Source organism: Nomascus leucogenys, chromosome 10 (assembly GCF_006542625.1).
Source record: "Nomascus leucogenys isolate Asia chromosome 10, Asia_NLE_v1, whole genome shotgun sequence".
NCBI classification, from domain to species: Eukaryota; Metazoa; Chordata; class Mammalia; order Primates; family Hylobatidae; genus Nomascus; species Nomascus leucogenys.
In genome coordinates, this window is record NC_044390.1 from 92,643,102 (window position 1) to 92,663,990 (window position 20,889).

The 20,889-nt window shown below is 44.1% G+C and overlaps 1 protein-coding gene and 1 pseudogene across 2 annotated transcripts in view; one reads left to right on the forward strand and one right to left on the reverse strand.

The window, feature by feature from the left end:
* LOC100606383 (transmembrane protein 132B) overlaps window positions 1-20,889 on the forward strand; it is a 494,015-nt gene that overhangs the window by 188,921 nt on the left and 284,205 nt on the right. The window lies entirely within an intron of this gene.
* Window positions 17,788-19,493, reverse strand: LOC100606052 (annotated as a pseudogene). Its single transcript, XR_122711.4, has one exon. The product of XR_122711.4 is annotated as a transmembrane protein 183A-like (transcript).

Consider the following 20,889-nt stretch of genomic DNA (forward strand, 5'->3'; position numbering starts at 1 on the left):
ATTGACTCCCTAACATCACAATTAAAAGAACTAGAAAAGCAAGAGCAAACACATTCAAAAGCTAGCAGAAGGCTAGAAATAGCTAAAATCAGAGCAGAACTGAAGGAAATAGAGACACAAAAAACCCTTCAAAAAATTAATGAATCCAGGAGCTGGTTTTTTGAAAAGATCAACAAAATTGATGGACCGCTAGCAAGACTAATAAAGAAGAAAAGAGAGAAGAATCAAATAGATGCAATAAAAAACGAAAAAGGGGATATCACCACCGATCCCACAGAAATACAATCTACCATCAGAGAATACTACAAACACCTCTATGCAAATAAACTAGAAAATCTAGAAGAAATGGATAAATTCCTCGACAAATACACCTTCCCAAGACTAAACCAGGAAGAAGTTGAATCTCTGAATAGACCAATAACAGGTTCTGAAATTGTGGCAATAATCAATAGCTTACCAACCAAAAAGAGTCCAGGACCTGATGGATTCACAGCTGAATTCTACCAGAGGTACAAGGAGGAACTGGTACCATTCCTTCTGAAACTATTCCAATCGATAGAAAAAGAGGGAATCCTCCCTAACACATTTTATGAAGCCAGCATCGTCCTGATACCAAAACCTGGCAGAGACATAACCAAAAAAGAGAATTTCAGACCAATATCCTTGATGAACATTGATGCAAAAATCCTCAATAAAATACTGGCAAACCGAATCCAGCAGCACATCAAAAAGCTTATCCACCATGATCAAGTGGGCTTCATCCCTGGGATGCAAGGCTGGTTCAACATACGCAAATCAATAAATGTAATCCAGCATATAAACAGAACCAAAGACAAAAACCACATGATTATCTCAATAGATGCAGAAAAGGCCTTTGACAAAATTCGACAACCCTTCATGCTAAAAACTCTCAATAAATTAGGTATTGATGGGACGTATCTCAAAATAATAAGAGCTATCTACGACAAACCCACAGCCAATATCATACTGAATGGGCAAAAACTGGAAGCATTCCCTCTGAAAACTGGCACAAGACAGGGATGCCCTCTCTCACCACTCCTATTCAACATAGTGCTCGAAGTTCTGGCCAGAGCAATCAGGCAGGAGAAGGAAATAAAAGGTATTCAATTAGGAAAAGAGGAAGTCAAATTGTCCCTGTTTGCAGATGACATGATTGTATATCTAGAAAACCCCATTGTCTCAGCCCAAAATCTCCTTAAGCTGATTAGCAACTTCAGCGAAGTCTCAGGATACAAAATTAATGTACAAAAATCACAAGCATTCTTGTACACCAATAACAGACAAACAGAGAGCCAAATCATGAGTGAACTCCCATTCACAATTGCTTCAAAGAGAATAAAATACCTAGGAATCCAACTTACAAGGGATGTGAAGGACCTCTTCAAGGAGAACTACAAACCACTGCTCAATGAAATAAAAGAGGATACAAACAAATGGAAGAACATTCCATGCTCATGGGTTGGAAGAATCAATATCGTGAAAATGGCCATACTGCCCAAGGTAATTTATAGATTCAATGCCATCCCCATCAAGCTACCAATGACTTTCTTCACAGAATTGGAAAAAACTACTTTAAAGTTCATATGGAACCAAAAAAGAGCCCGCATCGCCAAGTCAATCCTAAGCCAAAAGAACAAAGCTGGAGGCATCACGCTACCTGACTTTAAACTATACTACAAGGCTACAGTAACCAAAACAGCATGGTACTGGTACCACAACAGAGACATAGATCAATGGAACAGAACAGAGCCCTCAGAAATGATGCCGCATAGCTACAACTATCTGATCTTTGACAAACCTGACAAGAACAAGAAATGGGGAAAGGATTCCCTATTTAATAAATGGTGCTGGGAAAACTGGCTAGCCATATGTAGAAAGCTGCAACTGGATCCCTTCCTTACACCTTATACAAAAATTAATTCAAGATGGATTAAAGACTTATATGTTAGACCTAAAACCATTAAAATCCTGCAGGAAAACCTAGGCAATACCATTCAGGACATAGGCGTGGGCAAGGACTTCATGTCTAAAACACCAAAAGCAATGGCAACAAAAGCCAAAATCGACAAATGGGATCTCATTAAACTAAGGAGCTTCTGCACAGCAAAAGAAACTATCATCAGAATGAACAGGCAACCTACAGAATGGGAGAAAATTTTTGCAACCTACTCATCTGACAAAGGGCTAATATCCAGAATCTACAATGAACTCAAACAAATATACAAGAAAAAAACAAACAACCCCATCAAAAAGTGGGCAGAGGACATGAACAAACACTTCTCAAAAGAAGACATTTATGCAGCCAGAAAACACATGAAGAAATGCTCATCATCACTGGCCATCAGAGAAATGCAAATCAAAACCACAGTGAGATACCATCTCACACCAGTTAGAATGGCCATCATTAAAAAATCAGGAAACAACAGGTGCTGGAGAGGATGTGGAGAAATAGGAACACTTTTACACTGTTGGTGGGACTGTAAACTAGTTCAACCATTGTGGAAGTCAGTGTGGCAATTCCTCAGGGATCTCGAACTAGAAATACCATTTGACCCAGCCATCCCATTACTGGGTATATACCCAAAGGACTATAAATCATGCTGCTATAAAGACACATGCACACGTATGTTTATTGCGGCACTATTCACAATAGCAAAGAGTTGGAACCAACCGAAATGTCCAACAACGATTGACTGGATTAAGAAAATGTGGCACATATACACCATGGAATACTATGCAGCCATAAAAAATGATGAGTTCGTGTCCTTTGTAGGGACATGGATGAAACTGGAAAACATCATTCTCAGTAAACTATCGCAAGGACAAAAAACCAAACACCGCATGTTCTCTCTCATAGGTGGGAATTGAACAATGAGAACTCATGGACACAGGAAGGGGAACATCACACTCTGGGGACTGTTGTGGGGTGGGGGGAGGGGGGAGGGACAGCATTAGGGGATACACCTAATGCTAAATGACGAGTTAATGGGTGCAGGAAATCAACATGGCACATGGATACATATGTAACAAACCTGCACATTGTGCACATGTACCCTAAAACCCTAAAGTATAATAAAAAAAAAAAAAAGGAAAAAAAAAAAAAGAAAATTATTCTTTGCATTTTTACCTATGGAGGTCATTGGCAACTTTAATAAGATATTTAATGGGCCAGGTGTGGTGGCTTATGCCAGTAATCCCAGCACTTTGGAAGGCTGAGGTGGCGGATCACCTGAGGTCAGGAGTTCAAGACCAGCCTGGCCAACATGGTGAAACCCTGTCTCTACTAAAAATACAAAAATTAGCTGGGTGTGGTGGCAGGCACCTGTAATCCCAGCTACTTGGGAGTCTGAGGTAGGAAAATCACTTGAACTGGTGAGGCGGAGGTTGCAGCAAGCCGAGATTATGCCACTGCACTCCAACCTGGGTAACAGAGTGAGACTCCATCTCAAAAATAAAAAAAGATGTTTAATGAACTCCTGGAAATAAAAGCCAGACTGGAGGGGCTTGAGGATGAGTGATCTTGAAGTTAATCCCTGTTAGGACTTAAGATGAGCTGCATGTGGTAGGAACCCCAAAGCACACTGGGGTCACCAAGACAGGCATCTATTTAAGGAAAGGCGGGAATGTTCACAGGTAAGTATTGGTTTTGTGGATCAAGAATGTTAGAGCATCAAGGATTTTATGATTATCTTGTTCTTTCCCTCACTATCACAAGATAGCTGCTGCAGTTGTAGTCATCACATCTATATTTCACTCAGAAGGGAGAAAGGAGAGAGAGGAGCGAAACATCACGTGCATCCGAGTCTGCCCTTCTTTAAGGAATGTTCCTGGAATTGTCAACCGACATCTTTTGACTGCTGCTCAATAGCCAGAACTGTTCTCACAATCAAGGCCATCCTGTAGTGAGGTAGGGAATTGTAGGTATTTAACTGGGCATCTGGGCAGTCCCTTCTCCCCCCATCAGGGTTTTCCTTCTTTATTTTTTAAATAGACGTGGGGGTCTTGCTCTGTCACCCAGTCTGGTCTCTAACTCTGGACTCAAGTGATCCTCCCACCTCAGCCTCCCAAAGTGCTGGGATTATAGGCATGAGGCACCACATCCGGCCTATTTCAGGGTTTTCTTGATATGGAAGAAATGGGTAATGGATATTGGGTGAGTAATTAGCATTATCTGTCACGTGTGACTTGATGGAAACAGGAAAGGCAATGTCTTTCTACATCATTCCAACGTTTGACTGGTGTATTAGTCAGGGTTCTCTAGAGGGACAGAACTAATAGGATATATGGATATATGACAGGGAGTTTATGAAGGAAGATTGACTTGCAGATAGGCCATCTGCAAGCTGAGGAACAAGAAAGCCAGTAGTGGCTTAATCTGAGTCCCAAAACCTCAAAAGTAGGGGAGCTGATGGTGCAGCCTTCAATCTGTGGCCAAAGGCCTGAGAGCTCTTGGCAAATCACTGGTGTAAGTCCAAGAGTCCAAAAGCCCCAAATCCTGGAGTCTGATGTTTGAGGGTAGGAAGCATCCAGCACAGGAGACAGATGAAGGCCAGAAGCCTCAGCAAGTCAGCTCCTTCCACCTTCTGCCTGCTTTTTCTAGCCGCACTGGCAGCTGATCGGATGGTGACCACCCACATTGAGGGTGGGTCTTTCTGAGTCCATTGACTCTGACTCAAATGTTAATCTCTTCTAGCAACACCCAGAAACACCCAGATAGATGCAGAGACAATACTTTGCATCCTTCAATCAAGTTGACACTTAATATTAACCATCACAGCTGGGAGGAGACAGGGAGGAAGGAGGGCATCCTAGGGACCCGGGGTGTGAGGGGATTCTTTTCCCTAAAGCTGAGAGAAGCTTGTGCATGTTTAAGTTATAAAGTGATGCTCAGAGTCCCAGTGGTAATGTGGGGCTGTTTTCCAGGGGCTTGAAAACTCTCCTCTGTGTACCTTGTGGGTTTCCAAGACACAGTTATGCAACCACCTTACTTTTTACCACCCACTTAAGAGTAACAGAGAATTTTATTTAAAAGAAAAGTATGTAATTGTGTGCACAGTAGATCTGCTGTGTGTCATTAGTTTGTGTGGAGCTAGTTCAGTTTGTCTGGTTGACATTTTGTCCTCCAGTGACTTGTGCAGTAAATAATTACAGGGAAATTCAAGGGGAATCCAAAGGGACAGTATTAGCACTAATCAGAGGTGCAAGCTGCACTTTGTGATCTTTTCATTTTCATTAGCGGGGTATTGTTTGGTTAAGAATTTCATCAGATTTTATTTTAATACAATAGAAGCATAGCATACCATTTATCTCTCTGTCAGCTCTATTAAAAATATGGCCTCGGCCAGGCGCGGTGGCTCACGCTTGTAATCCCAGCACTTTGAGAGGCTGAGGCGGGTGGATCACGAGGTCAGGAGATCGAGACCACGGTGAAACCCCGTCTCTACTAAAAAATACAAAAAATTAGCCGGGCGTGGTGGCGGGCGCCTGTAGTCCCAGCTACTCGGAGAGGCTGAGGCAGGAGAATGGCGTGAACCCGGGAGGCGGAGCTTGCAGTGAGCCGAGATCGCGCCAGTGCACTCCAGCCTGTGCGACAGAGAGAGACTCCGTCTCAAAAAAAAAAAAAAAAAAAAAAAAGGCCTCTATCTCCATTATGTTTAAATTGACTGTCACTCACTTTGGTTAGACAGAATATTTCAGAAGAAATCACTAAAAACCAGGAAAGAAGCAAATGCATTGTGCCAACTGTAATTTTAAGGTTAGATATAATTTTTAATTTCATTTCTTCCTGTCTATGTGGTCTAAATCCACAAAACTTTTTGCAAGAAATTCAACATGTGCTTCTCTTTGGTTTTCGAGAATTTTATTCAAACTTGGAATCTAGCATTTTTCCCAGCATATTTTAGCTAACTGAATTTGTGTCAGTCTCTTTGATTATGAGCTTCTTGCAGACAGGGATTGCTGACTTGGCAGAGCCTGTGTCCCCAGCTAGAACTGGCAGTTTGCTAGAGCTCATAAAGTATCCCTTGAGTGGAATTAAACTTGAAATCCAGAATTAGCAAACTTGCCACTTACCTCCAGGATCCCCAAGTAGTGATTTTTCTTCACTTACAGCAATGCAGTTACATCTGCTACTTTAATAAATATATTGGCAGTTTCCCTCTCAATGGGAAATCAAAACCTCTTCCAGTTCTTATGCCCTCTTTTGTTTAGCCAAAGGAGCTTTTTGCCTGCCCCTGGGATTGCAATGTCAGATCAATGTTAAGAGATGTTTCTCTGGTGGAAAGAAGTAGAAATAAGGACACCCATTTTGCACTAGTTAGGATTGCCATTGGTGATACTTTACATGAAGTATTTGAAATTCTGATTGGGTTGGAAGTAGAAAGGCAGCTGTGAGGTAAAAAGTCCCCTTTCCTGCTACAAATGTGCAGTGGTGTTGACTGTGACCGAAGGGCACAGGGCCTGATGGGAATGAAATGAGTAAAAGGCCAAGCTGCATGTTCATGACGGACCACCCACCCCGCCGATGTCATCTCCCGCAGCGTTCTGGCCACACACGCCGTCTTTTCTAGGCTCCTGGGACCCACCAAGCTTAGTCCAGTCTCATGGGCATTTTCTTTTCTTTTCCCTGGGATGCTCTTCCCTTACATGCCTGCAGGGCTGGTCTCTCCTTGCCATTCATGGCTTACCTTGGATGTCCCCTTTGCCCTGACCATCCCTATGTGGTCCTCTTTGGCAATCCCGGCCCCATTATCCAACTGATTTTCTTCAAAGCAGTCATCGCCACCTGAAATAAACTAAGTTATTTATTTGTTCATTTATTTGTCATCTGTTTCCCCCACATTAGAAGGTCAGCTGCATGCAGGCAGGGATATGTGTCTCCAGTGCCAAGAACTATACCTGACATGTAGCTGAGACTCAGCAAATGGGAACCACATGCCTTTACATCTCGGATACAGCCGTACACTCATGGCTGGATGCCTGCCATGGGCTGAATCGTGTCCCCCAAAGTTCCTATGTTGAAGCCCTAACCTCCAGGACCTCAAAATGTGACTGTATTTGGATATAGGGCCTTTAAAGCAGTCAACAAGTTAAAATGAGGTCATTAGGGTGGGCTTTAATCCAATACCTTCTAAGAAAAGGGAGATTCATGTGAAGACACAGGAAGAAGATGATCATCTGCAAGCCAAGGACAGAAGTCTCAGAAGAAACCAGCCATGCAAACACCTTGATCTTGGACTTCGGCCTCCAGAACTACGAGAAAGTAAATTTCTGTTGTTTAAGCGCCCCAAGTCTGCGGTACTTCATATGGCAGCCCCAGCTTCCTTTAGCTTCCGTTACAGAGTACCATTGTAATGCCCTGCAATGGAAAGTAATGAAAGAGCCTTTAAAGCCATCAGCTATTAATTCAGAAGTTTCTTAATGTCCCTTATCCTTGTCCCCTCCCCTTTTTAACCTGTGTTTTCTGTTCTGTTTCATTATCAGTTTGAGTCTTTTAAGAGCACAGTTGTTTTTTGTTTTGTTTTGTTTTGTTTTGTTTTGAAACAGAGTCTCACTCTGTCTCCCAGGCAGTTCAGTGGTGCGATCTTGGCTCACTGCAACCTCTGCCTCCCGGGTTCAAGTGATTCTCATGCCTCAGCCTCCCAGGCAGCTGGGATTACAGGCATGCACCACCAAGCCTGGCTAATTTTTCTATTTTTAGTAGAGACGGGCTTTCGCCATGTTAGCCAGACTGGTCTCGAACTCCTGGCCTCAAGTGATCTGTCTGCCTCAGCCTCCCAAAGTTCTGGGATTACAGGTGTGAGCCACCACATCCAGCCAAGAGCATAGGATTTTACTTCTGGGATGGATTTGTTTGTCGGTGCCACTCCTTGGCAGGTGTGTGACACACAAGAATCTTGCTCTGCACGTTAGATTTCCTCTTTGGGGATGCTCCTTTGGGATTGAAGCTATGAAGAACATTGTTAGTGCAAAAGGAAGGGTTATTACCAAGACCTCTGACCCTCTGAAGTCCTCTCTGTGGAGGCTCATTCTTCTTAGAGTGGAGATGGCTTTTCCATTTAAATTCTCTGGGGGCACAGGGGATTCTAAAGTATCTGGATTCTCATGGGAGTCTGTATGGTGCAGACCTCAACTCAGCTCACCCACAAACATGTTTTTTTGTTTTTCCTTTGTTTAGATATAGAAAGTGGCTGATTTTAACTAGTAATTAGACAGTCCCTTGAGTCCTGGATGTTTCCTGCCACAGTTGAAACGGTGAGGCTCACAGAGAGGGATTTCTTAAGGGTTTCTCTGGGGGTTTCAGCCAAGTCTTCCTAATGCATGTTTCATTGCAGAGATCCCTCTGCCCCGCCGCCCCGCCCCCGACCCCGGCCCGCCCCGGCTTCTCTATCTTTTTTGCCTAAACTTATTTCTGCTTGGCAACCTTGTATGTTGATCAACTTGTATCCCTTGGTGCTCACTAGCTAATTGCAATTATGTGCTGTTAGAGGAAATAGATAGATAAAAGACACCATTTGTGGCTCGAATGAGAAATGAGAAAGAGTGGATATTTCCAATGCTCCATACAGAAAAAAGCCCTCAATTTTGGTGGCTTCATGTTGCAGAAAAATGTTGAGAGTTAAATTTCATTTTGTAGCAGGGCTAGATTGCACAGCTGAAATCCATAAGATCAGATATAACATTTCCATCACTGAGCAGCTTAATAAAGCCCCTAATAGGATTTGCTGACCATAAGAACTGCAGACCAAGATACAGAAAGGTTTTATTTATTTGCCATCTGTATGTAAATTTTGCTATTATGGAAATTGTGTCAGAAATTGTACTGCAACTGGATAGCACACAATGTACTATAATATTTGAGCTCAGATACAAAAAACAGCCAACCCTTTCTGTGTGTGTATGCATATGAATAATCCAGCTCATTATTGCTATCTATAAGAAACTCAATCTCAGACTCAGAATCTAACCTGTGATCAAGGTGGATGGACTCATTTGAATATGCAACAGTCTCTAAAGACTCAGGAGATGGAGGCTGAGTTTTCAAGGGAAAAGAAGTGTCCATGCCTTGCCTTTTTATTAGCTGCTTTCAGGATCTAGTGCCAATATGTCCTTTTTTGGTGATTCCCCAGGTGACCGCAAAGAGATACATTTTGTTGCTAAAGGACAAATGTTTTTGGAGTTATGTATAACTTGTCATGGAGTGGAGGAACACCCGTCTTTGCTTTTCATCTTGAAGGAAAGGAAACCAACATGAAAAAGTTACATCAGGACTCAGATATGTGATGTCATCTGTGTTATGTAATTAGTGAGTGTCCTGGATGGGCAAGCAAGTGGTTTATTCTGTGGCTGGTGGCTGCCGGCTCTCTTTGAGGTGCACACATCACACTCTGTCACACCCAGGTAGAAAGTTTGACTTACCACGGCTGCGTGTTTCCATAGTAACATGATGGAGGTTCAGAGAATGTGGTAAACGCACGTTGGTGACACCGGCACATGAACTAAATCACCTTCTATGTTCCTGTGAATTCTTAATTTTGTTACTTCCCTTTCTCTCCAAAAGTTATCAGGTTCTGGAATGACTTTTGTCTTCAAGCCATCTTAGAGACCACCTAAAATCAGTCTGTACTCACACCTTGGGAACCGCCAGGGAAGGGGAAAAATGGTTTCAGGTGATAACTCAGATGACTGTAGGTATTCCAGTACCACATACTCTTGGTGCTGAGGTAGCACTGAATTACCTGGTGAGAGATGGTTCCTCCTGCATCCTCTTTGTGTCCTGGTTAAGTCAAGGACGTGGTGTCTGTCTGAGGCTCCAGTCTCTTGCACCCCCTAACCTCTTGCTAATCTCCTTGTCTGATGGCTTGTGTTTGTTTTAAATGAGAGCCCACATCCCAGGCTGGGAGGCTTTGGCAGGCAGCAGTGTCTGGCTAGAATTCAATAACATTGTTTTTTTCCATTGTACTTATTTTAGGGTTTTCTTCTCTTTATGGAAATTGATATTGCTTTTTTTTTCCACTTCAAGTGCTGATATATTGCTTCCTCCCCAGATAAATTTGTGTAAGCCCAGTGAACAGACTTAAATAAAAATATTAAGTAATAATACAGATGGTACCCATGCTAAAGCAAAACAGAGTGACAGGGCACGGGATGCCTGAGGACTGGGAATGTTGGTTGACAGCAGGTGCCCCCTTAAGTGAGGCAGGAGACCAGCCCCGGTGGATGCTCATTTACACTCCTCCCGCTCAGCAGCCCCTCCGGTGGCCAGCTGCCTGGGTTCAGGGCTATTTAAACTCTTGCTGTCCTTGTTTCCTCATCTCGGAATGGGATAGCACCACTTCCCCACTTCCTGGAGGGATATGAGTCTAGAGGGAGTTTCCTACAGGGGAGAAGCTCCCAGGTTGAGGGAGGGATACAAAGAGAGCAAGTTCATCCCCTGCCCCTTCCCCTTACGAGGGCTGAGGCTGCCCTATGAAGCCCACTGTCTAAGGGGGAGCTGAGTGTGCCAGGCAGGGACCCTAGGATTCTGTGGCCATGGCACAGACTTTGGCACCTGAGCCAGTGCCCCCAGGCACATCGCAGTGATCTGAAAGCAGATCTATGTGAAATAAATGCCTGCTCCAGGGGAGCAGGGAAGAAAACTGTGACTGGCTTTTCAGGCCATCCAGAACCCTCCCGAGGTTTCTCCAAGCATGCTCTGGGACCACTGGCAGTGGGATCCCTTAGACGGACAGGACAGGCTGGTAAAATGCAGATCTCTTGGCCATATCCAGACCCACTCAGAGAGGCTAGCTGAGAGTGGGGCCAGCAGCCTGCATTTCCCCAGTGCTGTTGCTACGCAGGTCTGCAAGCTGCTGCCTGTGCACTGCCTCTGAGGCACAGAACACCTGTGCAGGTGGGTAGTGGGGAACATGTGGTTACTGAGGGCTGATTTACTTCAGTTGATGGGGAGCTGCTCATAGGGGCATGAAATGGAGAGAGTTCCCAGAGCTGGGGTGAGACAGCCGGGACTTATCCTGAAGGTCAAGGAGCAGCTGAACCAAGGAGAGACCCAGAGAGGAAGCCCACGTCAGAGGGCAGGAAACTTTGGGTTGTGGGCTGGACTGGGGAGAAGGTAGAGGCGAAGTAGACGTTGGGTAGCAAGACCTTGAGAACAAAGAGTGAGGTTGGGTGGTTAGGTTCAGAATTCCTAAATCTTGGACACTTCTCATGCGTGTTCTGTGCCTCAGTACCTCCTGCTATAAAATGAGGGTAATGATGTCCCCTACTTGAGAGTGCTGTTGTGAGGAATACATGGGTTAATATGTGTAAGTAGCTCAGAACAGGGCCTGGATCAGGGATCTAAATATTATTATTTTCCATGTTGTTATAATTTTTATTCCACTATATAGGTCTGATCTGTCTCATGGGACGTCTGAATATTTTCAAAGGATTCTCCTTGAGTTGGACAGATCCCTTAGAGAAGTGGAATGAACTGTTTTCTTTAAAGAGAATCTCTTTCTAGAGCCTGCAACTCTGGCTGCTTGCTATTGGTTCACTTAACAGCTATTCATGGAGCACCCACCCAGCTGGTGAGATTTAGGAGGCACCAAGGTGACTTGCATGCGGACCTTTCTCACAAAATCTTAAGTTCTTTTGGGGATACAGTGCACACATACAGTCAGGTGAGCTCATGTGAAGGGGGTTTCAAGAATGTTTTGAAAGGTAGGTATTTAGGGAGGCTGGACAAGGGGAAGTGTCACTTGATCTTGGCTGTTAGAAGTTGGTTAAATGAAGATATGGGAATGGGAGCGGAGAAGGCATTCTCACTCTGGTAGAGTTGGTGACACTGAGTATGGAGTGATGGGCCGCCCAGCTGGGAGGGATGCTGGTGTTGGGGTCAGGAGGTAGGTGAGACCTCTACGTTGAAATACCTGTGGATATGGGGTGGATCTCTTCCTTCAGCTTGTCACTAATTCCAGGAAACTGTGTGGTATCATGGAAAAAGCAGGAATAATAAATCCAGGAAGACTGGTTCAGATCCCTATTCTGCCATGGACCAGCTGTGAGCTGATATCAGTTGGAGTGCGTTTGACTGCACGTACCATCAAATCCAATGACAGTGCTTCAATCAAGCAGGGCTTTAGTTTTCTCCCATAATATGAATTTAAAAGTAAATAGTCAAAGGTGGAGGTAGCTGTTCTCTGGGCCATCAAAGACTCAGGCTCCACCTGCTTCATCTTGAACCCATAGTTTTTATCCTCATGGCTGCTACACCTCTAGGAATCATGTCTGGATTCCAAGAAGCAAGATGGCAGCAGGGCAAGGGAAATAGACATGCACAGCCGGATGTGGCCTTTGCTATAAGAAACACTTCGTTTTCCTAGAGCTCCCATCCAGAGCTACCCACTTGCATTTCATTGGCCAGAACTGTGCCATGGTCACTTCTAGCTGCAAGGGAGTCTTTGGAGGTGAATGTGTTTAATTGGACATTTCTGTCCCCCCCTCAATCAAGGTTATAGGTCAGTAAGGTGAAAGGGCAAGTTAACAGTGGCCAAAGGGCAGTGTGTGCTGCTGCTGGCTTTCATTGAATCTTTAATGTCTCTCAGCCTCGTTTGCTCATATGTGGAGAATGATGCTAGAACTGCCTGTTATTGCTGTTGGAGGTTTGAGTGAGGTCTCGTGTGTATAGCCCCACCCCCCTCAGTCCCCAGGATCTGGTGGACTCTCTACAAAGTACCCATCACTGCCTTGCCTGTCTTGGGAAGAATGCAGCAGGTTGAAATGTGGATCTGCCTACCAAGCCTTCTTTTTCAGGTTAAGGATCTCCCTATCAAGAATTTAATTGGAGCTTCCCTGCCTTTGGTAGGCAGAATAATAATGCTCCAAAGAGATCCAAGTCTTAATCACCAGAACCTGTGAATATGTTATGTTACATGGCAAGGGGGAATTGAGGTTGAAGATGGAATTTAGGCTTAATCAGCTGAGATAAGGAGGGTATCCTGGGTTATCCAGGTGGAACCAATGTAACCACAGGATCTTCAATGGGATGAAGGAAGCAGAAGTTCAGAATCAAAGAGAGAGAGCTGAATTCTACGGTTCTGGCTTCGAAGATGCAGGAAGGGGCCCCAAGCCAAGGATGCAGCCAGCTTCTAGAAGCTGGAAAAAGCAAAAACCAATCAACCAACAAACAACAGCAGATTCCAGGACAAACAAACAGAAAACCCCCCAAAATAAAGACAAAAAATGGATATTCTCCTTGGCCCTCCTGAAGGATCACAGCCTTGCTAGCACCTTGATTTTAGCTCATCTTGGATTTTGAACTGTAGAATGATAAGACAATATATTTATGCTACTAAGCTTGTGGTGGTTTATTACACCAGCAATTGGAAATTTTAATAGAGTCCCCTGACCAGTTAATCCAGAAAGTAGACAGATGGCTTTGCCATTAAGCAGGGCCTATCATGAAAGAGAGGCAGATTGAAAATGCATTTGAGCACAAGACTATTACATGCCCTGTGGAATAAATGCTCCCAGCTCCAGAGCTGAGATTTTCCATCATGAATGAAGCAAGGACATTTCCAAGTGCTGCCACTACAGGTAGAGGTGTGTGGAATTGAGAGCTTTGAGAGATGAGGGTTTTTCAGATCACAACATTACATTCAGGGAGGATCTGTGAACTTCTATTTTGCTCGTGTCTCTCTGATTCAGGATTTATCTTCAATTTGGAAAGGAGAGAATACTGTGGTGCAAGAAGAAACAGAGCTGAGGATGGATGCCTTCATTTCCTAGGGCTTTCATAGCAAATTACCACAAACTTGATGGCTTAAAATCATAGGGCTTTGTTCTGTCACAGTTTTGGAGATCAGAAGTCTGAAATCAAGGTATGGGCAGGGTAGGTTCCTTCTTCTGAGGTTCTGAGGGAGAATCTGTCCCGTGGTTCTCTCCTAGCTTCTGGTGGTGGCTGGCAATTCTTGGAGATCCTTGGCTTGTGGTCACATTAGTCCAGTCTCTGCCTCTGTCTTCACATTGTCTTTCCTCCTGTGTGTCTCTTATAAGTACACTGGCCATTTGATTTGGGACTCACTGTAACCCAGGATGATTTCATCTTGAGATATTTACCTTGCTTACATGCACAAATAAATTCATATTCACAGGTTCTGGATGGACATATCTTTTGGGGGCCATCATTCAACCCACTGCAATGAGCAAGATAAGTGCATCCTTCCAGCCTCAGATGAATCATCTCCCAGGGCACCAAGGAGTTTATGGATAGATTCCAAGCACGTCATTGGAGTGGGGCACGTGATCCCAAGCACGTGATTGGAGCGTGGCATATGTTGGTGCTCGGTTATCACCATCAGATCCACTAGTTTCTCTTCCTTTTCCAAGGATGCTGTCCCTGCAGGCTATGGTTTCCAGTTACCCACAACTGGCTTCAGCTGATGGGAGGCACTGGTAGAAGACTGGAAGCAAGAGGAAGGCCGCCCTCCCACCCATGGTGTCCATGGTAGCAGCCACATTTCTCCTGCTTAATGAGTCCTCTGTGGTTCCATAGTCCTTTATGTGACCCTGGGCCCTGGTTCTGAAAACATTACTTCCTTCTGTCCTTCTGGCCTAGGGGTGCTATCAGTTCCTGCTGCACTAATCTCATTTGGGCCTTCCAGATGCCCATGAATGCACACCCTCTTCCCTGGATTAATTTTCCTGTTTTAAATGCTCAGAGTTGCTTCTGTCCTGGTCAGATTCTTAATGGTACAAGAGATACAGAGAGAGAAAGGAAGACACCAAATTTGTGTTAGCCTTGCTACTAAGCACACTATATGCGTAAAACCAGCCTTAGCCCCATTCCAGCTCTGTGGAGTTACAGGCACGGTGTGTTGAGCCCCTGTGGTTGAGACATTGGGGGTTTGATATTCCACACATCTTTCAACCTGCTGGGGGTCCAAGGCCCCACTCTCCCATAGATATCTCATGCTGTACAAGTGCACACAAGCTGTGCATGTAGACACAAAGCAGACTCCTGACCAGGACCTGGGGCCCAGGTAGTTAATCTGGGAGGTGACACCAGAAAGCAGAAGTGAGAGGATGGGGAGAGTGAGACCAAGGAGGAAGATGAAGGGTCCCTGGGATGTCATCCCACTGGGGTGCTCTCTTGGAACTGTGTACAAGGACCCTCAGAATTGTCCCTCGGGAAAATCAGGAGGCTAGCGAGTTTATCTATTGGCCTCCCTTCCCAGTTGGTTGAAGGTTGATCTGGGTCAGTAAGTTGGAGAAAACTGTGGAGAAGTCATGACTGCCTTGGTGATAGCGCCTAGCTGTGGCAGATGGAACTGTCCATTCCAGTGGTTCTGAAAATCAGGTGGGCTGAGGGGCAGCAGAGCAGTGCTTCACATGTGTCTACTACTGTGTGTGTGTGTGTGTGTGTGTGAATGTATGTATGTGTGTGAATGTACATATGTGTATGCATATGTGTGTGAGTATATGCTCATGTATGTGTGTTCACGTAAATCAGAGACTGAATGGGAGCAGAGATGAGGGTCCCTCCTGCTGGTTGATCCACAGGTGATGTGCATCAGTTACTGGGGAAGATATTCTATGGATGCCAATGGGAAACGCAATTCTATGGGTGCCAGGTACACATGCTGTTTGGTGCCAGCTGAAGTGGAAGCTTGGAGGTGGGGTCTGGTGTTTCTGATCAGATGTTCTCTGTGGAGGTCTTGCCAATTACTTTCCTTGAATCTTAGCCCATTTCTGGGCTTGGGTTTCTAGGCCTCTCCTTCGTATTCTACGAGATGCCCAACATCCCTTTTAGAAATCTTCTCATAAGCTGGCCAGAAAGGATTTCTGTTGTTTGCACACAAGGAACTCTAACTTACATTCTCCCTTGAGTGTTTGGCATTTTAGGTTACTATCACATGATTTTATGTCAAATATAAATAATTTCCATGGTGCACCCAGTATCTCCAGGCTCCTAAAATGCAGACAAAAGTAGGATATGGGTCATCTTTTCTTTGAAGGTAAGTGTGATTTTTCAGTGCAGTCATAGTAGCATCTCTATTTTTCTAGTAGGGGTCATGCGGTTTTATCTTTTTCATTCTGAGAGATGGTCCTAGGATACAGAATGATGATTCTGAACAGGATGTTTGGTGTAAGAACACAAAGAAGGCATATTCTTACTGCCTTCTTAAGGAGCGGTGACAGGGGATGGTGGAAAGAGGAGAATTGTGGAGTTGGGTGTCTGAGCCTGGTTCTGACTCTTTATGACCTTGCTTGAGCCACTCCACTTCTCTGAGCCTCAGTCTCTTGATGACAGAACCATTAGACAAACTGAGATGTAAACAAGAAACGGAGGCCTTTGAAAAAGTTTTAAAAGTTTAAAAAGAGGCCTTTAAAAAGTTTAAAAGTCTGTGAAAGATGGGTGGTTTGATTGCTGTAATAATTTGATGCCAAGAAATTACATTAAACTCAGTTCAATAACATTGCTCTTGAAATGTGTTTTAGGGTTTAACCACTCATTGAATTATTCCAGATCAGTCTAACTTTGTAAAGGTTGTGGGTGTTTTGCTTCTTAAAAATCTGTTTTCTTTTGCTTGAAAACTCTTTTTGTTAATGGCTTTCCATTGGTCACTCTGTGAATTGCTGGTGGTGGAGACATAGGAGGCATAGACAGGTTAAGGTAGGGGCCGTGTGTTCCACAGAAGAGTGTTTTTTGACAACTGCTGATAGAGTTCTTTTTTAGCAGATCGATTCCTCCTCCAGATATGTTTTCTTTCCTTTCATCTGAGCTGTTGAGCAAACTCAACCTGGAGTGTGTTTCTCAGACTGTGGTACCAGCTGCTGTCATCTTAGCTGAATTGAACTGGACGGTGAGACGGCCTCTTGTTGTAGATAATTGCCTCTTTGATTTGTTGCTCAAAGACCCCCAGGGTGCAGCTGCAGGATTGGAGTACAGTGTGAGGCTGACTGTGGAAGTCAGTGACAGCCCCAGTCATCTCTGAAGCTGGAGTTATTCGTGGACCACCTTCGTGATTTGTGCTCATAGCAACATACCACCCAAACTCTTTCCCCTTTACTATTTTAATTTTGATTGATACACATTTTTTGGGCAGTAAGTTTATCTTAAAAGAAAATTTTCTATCACTCACTAAGGTGGAAAATCAATCTCTTGATTTTCTAGTTTTATTTTTTCCTAGTACACATTAAAATAAATTCATAGCTATTACAGTAGTGGGTTTACTATATAAACTCATCTTACCTTGGCAACTTCTGACTTCAGGGACTGGGAAGTTGGCATTGTCTCTCTTCCGTCAGACCTCATTATTTCTTCCATGTGTATGCATCATCATTACTACTGTTCAATCCCTATCTTCTTTAAGTCAGCATGTATTTTATTATTATTATTATTATTATACTTTAAGTTTTAGGGTACATGTGCACAACGTGCAGGTTTGTTACATATGTATCCATGTGCCATGTTGGTGTGCTGCACCCATTAACTCGTCATTTAGCATTAGGTATATCTCCTAATGCTGTCCCTCCCCACTCCCCACACCCCGCAACAGTCCCTGGAGTGTGATGTTCCCCTTCCTGTGTCCATGTGTTCTCACTGTTCAATTCCCACCTATGAGTGAGAACATGCGGTGTTTGGTTTTTTTGTCCTTGCGATAGTTTACTGAGAATGATGTTTTCCAGTTTCATCCATGTCCCTACAAAGGACATGAACTCATCATTTTTTATGGCTACATAGTATTCCATGGTGTATATGTGCCACATTTTCTTTTTTCTTTCTTTTTTTTTTTAAGATTCTGAAAACCCTGTCACCTGCTTTATTTCTGGAGAAAGGTAAAGGGAGAAGGGAAAATATTCACTTGAATTTGAGGGGCAGCTAAACTGGAAGCAACAATTTCAGGCCTCTAAGTTTCCTCTGATCCATAAGGGAATGCTGAAACTTCCTTGTTTGAAGATTCAAAGAGTTTAATTTTTCCCTACAGCAAGATCAACAATTTTCACTGGGATAAAAGAATAAAGAACAAACTCAATAGCACCAAATGGAGTTTTAACACAGAAAACAGGGCCACTCCTTTTAAATGCAAATTTTTACATTAAAGTATGTTTATAAATCATAGTAGTTGTTTTCCCTCTTGATTCAACATTTCTCCCTCCCCTAACAGGAGCCCTAGAACCTGAAGAGCATGTACATTACTAACCAGATATACAATCCAGCCACCCTGTCCAAACTGGAATCTGATTACTAATGGACTAGACTCGAGGCTGCCCCCAAGGGATGGGAAGCAGTAACTATGCTCTCAGGGAGAATGGGTACTGAGGATGCCACCAGTCAAAGAGCCGAACGCGTGCACTGGGTCCAGGATGACTTGCACACCCTGTTCACTGCGCAGTTTCCGACCACCATGGACAGGGGAATCTTGGAACACCAGTCTCACTCGATGATGCCACATGTCTGTGCTCACATTGATAGTAAACAGAGTAAATATCATTCCCATGACAATCGGAATAAAGATGAAATTGAGGGTGGTGACCTGCAGTAGGCAGCAGTCCTGGTCTGGATTGGTATGAACATCTTCGTACTGAACGGGAGGCTGCAATCCTCCTGTACACTTGCTCTTTAACCTAGGGGACTGTTTTTTTGAACTTGAAGTTGAATTCCCACATTGGTTCCTGTCTGTTCCCAACAATCTTTCTGCACCAGAAAAGTAAGCATTTGGAATTCTTTAATGTGCTGGGGGTGCTTTCTGGAATGGCTGGATTCTTGAAGATTCGAGCAGCAAATGGCTCATACATATGGTACAGAGATCGGATCACACAAGCCCGGAGACAGTGCAGCTTCTCCATTGACTCTGGTCGCAGACGCAAAGGCAGGGAAGCATCCAGCGTGTAGTGCCTTCGGTACAACCTGGTCCAAAAGGCAGCACTGCAAGTGACAGTCCAGGCATTCTTACAAATCAGGGAAAAATTCACAATGTCCTCAGGACGGATATAGGAGGCCAGCAATAGCCAAATATCCATGGGATACTCTTCTCCTCCAGCCCTGTGCAGTTCTTTGTGTCTCTTGCTTTTCTTTTTTCTGGAGACAGTTCTCTCATGAATGCTTTCCTTCTGGGCATCCATCTCATCACTGCTTTCGATGATGTCACAGGGCTCACCAGCCCCAGAAAGAGCTTCCTCTGTAGGAACCTGAGAGGCTTCCAAGCCACAAAGAGATTTTACTTCCTGCTGAACAGCGTTGGTTGTGGCTTTCTTGACTTGTCCAGACCTCACGACCGCCGGATCCGAGTTGGCATAATCCGCCACGGTCACTCGGCCCGAGCAGGCGTCGTGGGCCCGGAACTTGAGTCACTTTCCTCTCTTGGGCATGGCGACCATATCTGGGCGAGGCCTGCCTAGCGGGCCGGGCCCCAGGGCCATGTCTCCGGCCGGAGAGCTGGCCCCGGGAGCCGCAGGCCAGCTCCGCCCAGCTCCGCGGCCACCCCACACCGGAGCAGCCACATTTGCTTAATCCAGCCTATCGTTGTTGGACATTTGAGTTGGTTCCAAGTCTTTGCTATTGTGAATAGTGCCGCAATAAACATACGTGTGCATGTGTCTTTATAGCAGCATGATTTATAGTCCTTTGGGTATATACCCAGTAATGGGATGGCTGAGTCAAATGGTATTTCTAGTTCTGGATCCCCGAGGAATCGCCACACAAGTCAGTGCATATTTTTACAAAGGCAAGTTTACCTAAAACAGAAACTTTGTCTCTTCTTTTGAAAATGGAAAGCCAGCATCACTCATGATAAATAGATGGCAACTGTAAATAATAAATATATACAAAGCTAGAGTTATTACATCCAAGCTAGATAGGTGAAGGCTCTAAAATGCCTTGACTTTGAGGCTTATTAGCTCTTTCTGTTAAAAGGGCAGATTTGCAAGTGTTAGAGAAGGTTGAAGACTTTAACAACTGCAACTTTCTACTTGATTTAATCAAAAGGGTTGAAAAAGTTTAGAAACTCTCTGTATTTCTTTGTTCCTTTTTTTTTTTAGATGGAGTCTCGCTCCATCACCCAGGCTGGAGTGCAGTGGTGTGACCTCAGCTCACTGCAACCTCTGCCTCCTGGGTTCAAGCGATTCTCCTGCCTCAGCTTCCCAAGTAGCTGGGATTACAGGCGTGTGCCACCATGTCCGGCTAATTTTTGTATTTTTAGTAGAAACGGGGTTTCACCATGTTGGTCAGGCTGGTTTCAAACTCCTGACCTCAGGGTGATCGCCTCGGCCTCCTCAAGTGCTGAGATTACAGGCGTGAGCCACCGCGCCCGGCTGAAACTCTCTGTATTTCTTTTATTCAATATTATTTAATGTTATATCCTTGTCATACCACCTAAAGTTTTCTCATGTACCCTTAGGGTATCTGTCCCATATGCTGAAAACACTTATTTCTATCAGTTAAATTTTTGTTTCTATGTTTTAAAATTTATTTTTTATTTAAAAATGTTTATTAAAAATCATATGTATTTATGGGGTACAATGTGATGTTTTGCTATATGTTTAAAACATGGAATGATTAATTCAGATTAATAAATCCATCACCTCACATACTTATTTTCTGTGGTAAGAATATTTAAAATATACTTTTAGCAATTTTGAAGCATATAATGCATTATTATTTATTATAGCCATCATCCTGTGCAGTAGATCACTAAAACTTATTCCTCTAGTGAAACTGAACGTTTCTTCCTTGTTTTTTTGAGATGGAGTCTTACTCTGTCGCCCAGGCTGGAGTGTGGTGGCATGATCTCGGCTCACTGCAACCTCTGCCTCCAGAGTTCAAGCAATTCTCCTGCTACAGCCTCCCAAGTAGCTGGGATTACAGGAGCGTGCTACCATGTCCGG